Here is a 6,741-nt window from a genome sequence, read left to right on the forward strand (position 1 = left end):
TGTCAGAGTAATGATATTAGATGTTAGAGATGACATTAGATCAGGGTGGTCCAAGGTTGTCGGCTCCGCGGGCCACAAATTTATTTTTTCATTGTTTGCGGGCCACAATAGTGCCAAGAATTGGTAAACAGTGCAATACAAAACAAACACTTTTATTGTGCAATCACATAGTTATCAAGCATAGCCATTCTAGGCTAATAGAATCCGCATTCGATTTTTATTTTTCTATGATGCCTATATTGTTAGCATATATTCCCGACCAAAAAGATAGAAAGCGAGATTGATTACTCTCCGAATGTGACGCGGGCCACAGATAATAACGCGGTGAGCCACATGTGGCCCGCGGGCCTGGGTTTGGACCACCCTGCATTAGATACTAGAGTAACGTTAGCATTGTACCGACATTGAATGTGGACGTTTAGGCTAGTTGGAATTATATGGTACTTGTCATTTTGCTATACTTAGGACAAAATTGAATTGGCTGTAAGAACTGTTAATTGCCTACTTCCTTCCTATTATACTGTTGTTAACTAAATCAGGCGATAATACATTGTCAATAACCCGTGCCGTTGTGTTGTCTGTAATATATCAAGTATGGCACTGTATAAACGGAAATGTAAATATTTCTGATAATATATTTAATATAATAGTAGTAGACTGATTTTTATTGTTGTTCAAATAGATAATATAGCATTCACAATATATCGTTCCAACTGTTCAAAATTTAAATTCAGCTGTAAATTGACCAGTATGTTATGCAACGCGATAGATTTGAGTATGTTTTTGGCTCACGTCACTATGAAATTCCCATATGGATGTGACGGTGAAACCTATTACTGATGTTTCATGTTTCATAAACTAAACTGACTGTAATTTATCACTTAAAATTTACATCAAACAATGTTTTATTCAAGTTTGTGCATCGTTGCACAGAGGAAAGAGATATTAAAAAAAAACGGGACTGTATGACGTGATATATGCAACCTGGCTCGTTTGAACCCAAACAGGAATTACAACAGCATCGAAATTATTGCATATGAGGCGGCAGCGATGTCTCCTGTCTAAGATTCTAATATCTTATCAGATTTGCATAGGTCAGAACTTAGCACTTCTTAAATTGCATTGTAATATTATAACTATATATCAATAAACACTACGAAAAATGTTTATGAAACCTGATTCAAAAGATTCTTGACTAATATTTAATCGCGCATTAAATAACTGAGATATATATGTATTATAGATACAGACTCGTGTCTTTGTACACGCGACAAACATATAAAAATGTCGCTGGAAACCACATATTGTGAAAAATAAAACTATAAAACTATTCTTTGAAAATGCAGATGTTATATATACTGTTTTAAACTTCAAATTATGTCATAACCAAATCACTTAAATTACTTTCTGTACATACAAACATCTCGTAAATAAAAGGCAAATTAGGAATTTAAAGAATGTCATGCTCAAGTTATGTTGCGGAGTTCTCTTTCATGTTACAAACTCAAAATATGAAATCATATACATTAGTTTTGCATCATCAGTTTCCGTGGGTGAGTTGGGGTCAATTTTAAACTGAGGCATATTTCTCGGAAAATACCTTTTTCCCCTCGATTGATTCGAGCGTTTTTAACAACAACAGATTCAATTGCGATAAGTGATCTAAAATTGCTTTTGTTTTGTGTGATCATGTTTACGTTTGAGTAAAATGGCGATATCGTAGGGCGTTGAATAAAATTCTTAACATGGCGATCAAGTATCGATGACGTTTTTTAAAGTTTCAGTGATAAAAAAATATGCACAATTTTAGATTTAATCATTATACAGCGGATATAAAGTAACCTTGCAAATTGGCTGGATTTCAAACCTGAAACTTTTTTTTAGCCACTATGTGGGAGGTATTTTTTTAATTTTTTTAAGCAAATGCCCATTCTATTCGGGCAAAACAATTTAATTTTTAATTTCTTATTTTCTACAAAATTTCTGTCATATAACTGTACATTTTGTACAGTGTAAAATCTGTCGAATAAAGTAGTTTCAAAAATGACCTTGGCGACATTTATTCCCAGAAATCTTCTGTTCTAACTGACTTTAAGATTAACTGACGGATAATTGAAACAAATAATTGTGCCCTAAATTGACCTTCGCCGATAAAACCCGTGGAATTATATTTTAAAATCTGTTTCCTCTTACACCTTACGTTGTTATACAAACCAAGCCAAACCAGAAATACTATACGCTATTCTTGACATTCGAAACTTAGGTATATTTATTTTGTCCACCGTCGTCCATCGTTAATTCAAAGTATGACAATCCAAATTTCATTTATTTAAAATTGCTAGACTTTAATCGAGAATAATTATAAAAAAACCATTTGATACCTTTTATAAGTTTTAGGAAATATTGGTTTATATGTGCTATACAAAAATCCAAATTATTGGTTTATTATTTTAAATTGATTTAAATTTGATTCAGAAAGTTGTTCTATATTTGCCAGAAATAATTTGATTCCCACAAATATAGATATCTCGATACAAACAAAGACTGTTCAGAACACAGTAATTTATGTGTATTGCCGAGTAAATATATTTCGTGATTCGATTTAATTTAAACTTATTTGGGTAAGCTCTAGGATTACATGGAATTCTTTTCTGTCTCGCGCGTAAAAAAATTACGATACACAACATTCAGATGAATACTTTTAAACAATTTCATCCTCTGTTGCCTATTGGTAGGATTCAGTTTAACAGAAGTATCAAAACCAGCTGGTGTCTTCTATTGGCTTCATTATTGTTTATTTTGATTCGATTGAAAACAAATTAAATTCATGAAAACTTTTATATGGTCATATAATTTATAGGTTTCGAGATTCAAATTACATATTGGGAGTTTTCATTTTAGCGGAACGAAATAGCTAAATGAGAAAATGTGTTAATGTGGAAACATTAGTAATGGGAACCTCAGCGAATAGCTTTATAGTTTGATAAACAATTTAGAATTTAGAAAACGAAAGTAATATGAAAGAGTTGAAATTAACGTCACGTGCGTATTACTTGTCTCTGTTATTGTCATATACTAATAGATTGGATCGTTTAGGAAATAGCTTTTCTGAATATATTGGTCTTAATTAAATTATTTATTGTACTTGTTTTATTTAGATTATTGCATATTCAAATTGGTCATAGACAATTTCCTAAAACAATCTCAATTCTAATTAAGTAGACACTGTTTGAAAAAATGAGAAATGTTGCCTTTTCCATCATTTAGTAGGGTAATAGCTTCAAAACGTTGAAATTATTTTTTGTTTGTCTTTACCAGTTATGCGTAAGTGCTGATTTAAATTAGTATTCTTTATCAAATATTCATACCTGATCCCGGATACTAGAAAATAAGACATTTCTAAAATATTGCTAACTATAATCACCGCAAAATACTATTTATATTTACGATATTTATGGATAAACAAATTGCTTATGAAGTTATTAAAGTCTGGTGCCATGTGATTAGTCTATATTGTCTTCAAAGTCAAATAAATTTAATATATCAAACCCTAAACATAACCCACACAAAATAAAGGACAATAAGCTTGATTTAGTATTATTCATGCTTGGTAAAAGTAATTGGAAGAATGTTTGTTTTTTGGATTTAGTATATAGAAGCAAATTATAATTTATTATATTTCGTGGAAAAAAAACGAGAAATTTTTTGGAATTTATTGAAGATATTTTATAGGGCGTTTCCATGCCTTCACTCCAAACACGGCTCTGTAGAAGCACCCACTGATTTACAAGTATCTGTTAATTTTAGGATAGTCACAATGGCTCGAAACAAATTTAATTATCCAATTCAGAATTGTTTATTATTATTACAGTCACGGATATCTCATTTGCTGAAATTTGCTTATAATTGCGATCATATTTTGTCTCGGTTTCAATACGTGACTAAGTTTGACAGCATTTCTCTTTCGTTTCGAATGTTATGAATAATTTGTTATCAATTATAAGCTGTAACAAAAATATGACTTCTATTTTGCAATTGTTGAGCCACTGGTTATGGTAATGTGAAACGACTAGTTTTTTGATTTGATATGAAATGTTCACCTAAAATGCTGCAGTAAAATAAATATTTCAGGTTTCAAAATAAATGAGCTAGTATAGTACAAAGTCAAAAATGAGTAAAATTTTACAACGTATTCAATCGTTTTTTTTTTTCTCTTTTTTCTTTTGATCGAGTTGTCGTGCCGCCTTTTTCGCAAATTTCTGTCCAAAAAAAAAAGAAAGATACAGTTTGCAGAAAAGATGTTAAGAAGACGGTGCGTTTTTAAAATGACATTTTCAAAGTGTAGCTGTTTTTATTTTGCAATAAACGTTTTTTCAAAATTTTACAATAGAAGAATAAATGAAAGCGAATTCAAACGCTTATTTTTCAAATACCGCAGCAAGAAAAGCAAATAAACGTAAAAGGAACGATAGCATTTTATAGCAATATTTTATGCATAAACGTAGTTGAAATTAATAAAAATAAATATATATAGATTGTATGACATGCCCCGGATAAATTCTAACGGCTATAACTATTGCGTGTCAGTCTTAATTAGGTGTTGAACGAATATTAAAATCGTAATCATACTTAAAAACTAATTATTATTTTTAAATTACTACTTAGCGTGGGGAAACCTTGTCGTGTTTTGTGACAATGTACGTGTATACGCGCTCTTGTAAAACTTTGACTCAGTTATTGAACAATAAAGTTAGTTACTGATCAGTTGACTTTTGTGAGGAGCACCAGCCCGGAATTATTGTTCAACTTCCCAGTTGATTACCTATTTTAGGGAGGTGATTTTTTTGTTGTTTTCACAAATTGATTGATGTGTTTTGAATATTTGTGTAAAATATCACATTGGCTTGTGAAAAAGTTAATACACAGTTTAATTGGCGTTTGAGGTATTGCTTAGCTTTTGATATAGTGCTGCTTGGCATATGTGGGAGAATCTTGAGTACATTTTGAATATAAAACAAAATCGCAATGATATATGCATTCAAATTGAATTACGGTGAAATGTGGGTAAGTTTTGCAATGAATAATTTCTAGTTTCTTCATAAAGCAGTAATTCAGATTTCTTGCTTTCTATAAACACAGATGTATTTCTGAAGCGTTTTATTTCATCGTGGTCAACCTCGGAATTCTTCAGACAAGCATATTCTGACATATCGGTATTTATTAAATGATGGTTCTTAGTCGATAAATTAGGAATTGTTGTTATGAGTTGTATGTTTCATAGATCATCCGAAACGCTTGTGGTTCATCCATGTTTTGAGTATGTACCGAACTGATTTTTATTTTTACCGACTCGAAACTAAAGCATTGAATACCTGACGCAAATAAATGGCGTAAACACGTAGGAGTATAATTGTTAAATACCTTATGAAATGTAAAGTATGCTGACGGCATTATACTGAAATGGTAGTTACGCGATTCTGTGAGCGTTAAAGGATAATCTTCCTATCACACTAGAAAGAACATCGTTTCCTGGGATATGGTCGAAAATAAATAAAGATTACTTCTGAGATTTTAAAGTCAAAAAGTTTCAAGATTTTTTTTTAGATTTTTTTTAGCGTGTTAACTGTCGCGGATAGCTAGATTGCCGTATAACGCATTTCAGCGAAGTTCCGAGCGAAGTTGTTATATCTGAAAACAATCTTTCAAGGTGATTAGTCATGTTTGGAGATGCGAGTTTGCGGTCGATACTGCGGTTTATAAACCGGATTTCAAGTACTTTTACAAGTATTTATTTCTCCAGCTGTCAGTGATAGATTGAAAAAATTTTGTGAAAAGTTTTAAAAATTGCTTCCATGCGACAAAAAGTTGAAACTTGTAAATTTTACCGATTTTGGTCTCAAAATAATGGTTTTAACCCAAACCACCGTCTTTTACTTTGTCCATACATCGCTAATTTTGAGCACAACCGAGATTGTTCAAATTTGCGCTACGTTAAAATAGGCGTTTTCGTTCATCCGTACGCAGGTGCGTGGTCGAAAAATCGCGTTGTAAAAATTTTAGCCATTTTCGGTCTTAAACGGAATGTATAATTTTCTTATAAGTGAAGTAATTAACCAGTACTTAATTAAACACCCGCCTATTCAGTTAGAAAAGATATCTTTGATGTGAAGTACTTGTAGTGAATTTGCTTAAAACTACAATTAAAGTTTTAGTATTGGATTGATAGTATATGAATCAGCCAATTTTCTTGGAATTTTTTGTACAGAAAAGTACTGCATTTGTAACTCAAGTTTCATAAGCTTATTCTCCGGAATGACTGAAGATTATTTGCCGACCATATTCAACAATCATAGCAATAGGTTTTCTGTAAATGTTTCGATCGAACGAGCCAAATTAGCCAGATGCTAAAACCTATAATCAATTGAAAAAATCAGTTGAAATATTGGTCCGTGAACGAAATGAGTGCAGTGCCTTAGTCTTGCAGTCAGCGCGTTGGCCCGATCGTGTCAATTTCGGAATTTGAAGATCGGCTTTAATCGCATGACAGATAGGTCATTCTGAAGAAAACTATTCTAATAAGTGTCCAGTACCGGACACCGGAGTGACTTCTTGTTTGAGGCCTATTTCGGGAAAATGTGTAAAACTTTATAATTGTATAATTTTTCTGCCTAAATATTCGTCATAATTTTTTTTTTAATTTTAAATTTGAAGGATCTAAACTTGTGGAAGCGGAAAGAATGT

The sequence above is a fragment of the Styela clava genome, chromosome 11 (genome assembly GCF_964204865.1).
Source record: "Styela clava chromosome 11, kaStyClav1.hap1.2, whole genome shotgun sequence".
In the NCBI taxonomy this organism is placed as follows: Eukaryota; Metazoa; Chordata; class Ascidiacea; order Stolidobranchia; family Styelidae; genus Styela; species Styela clava.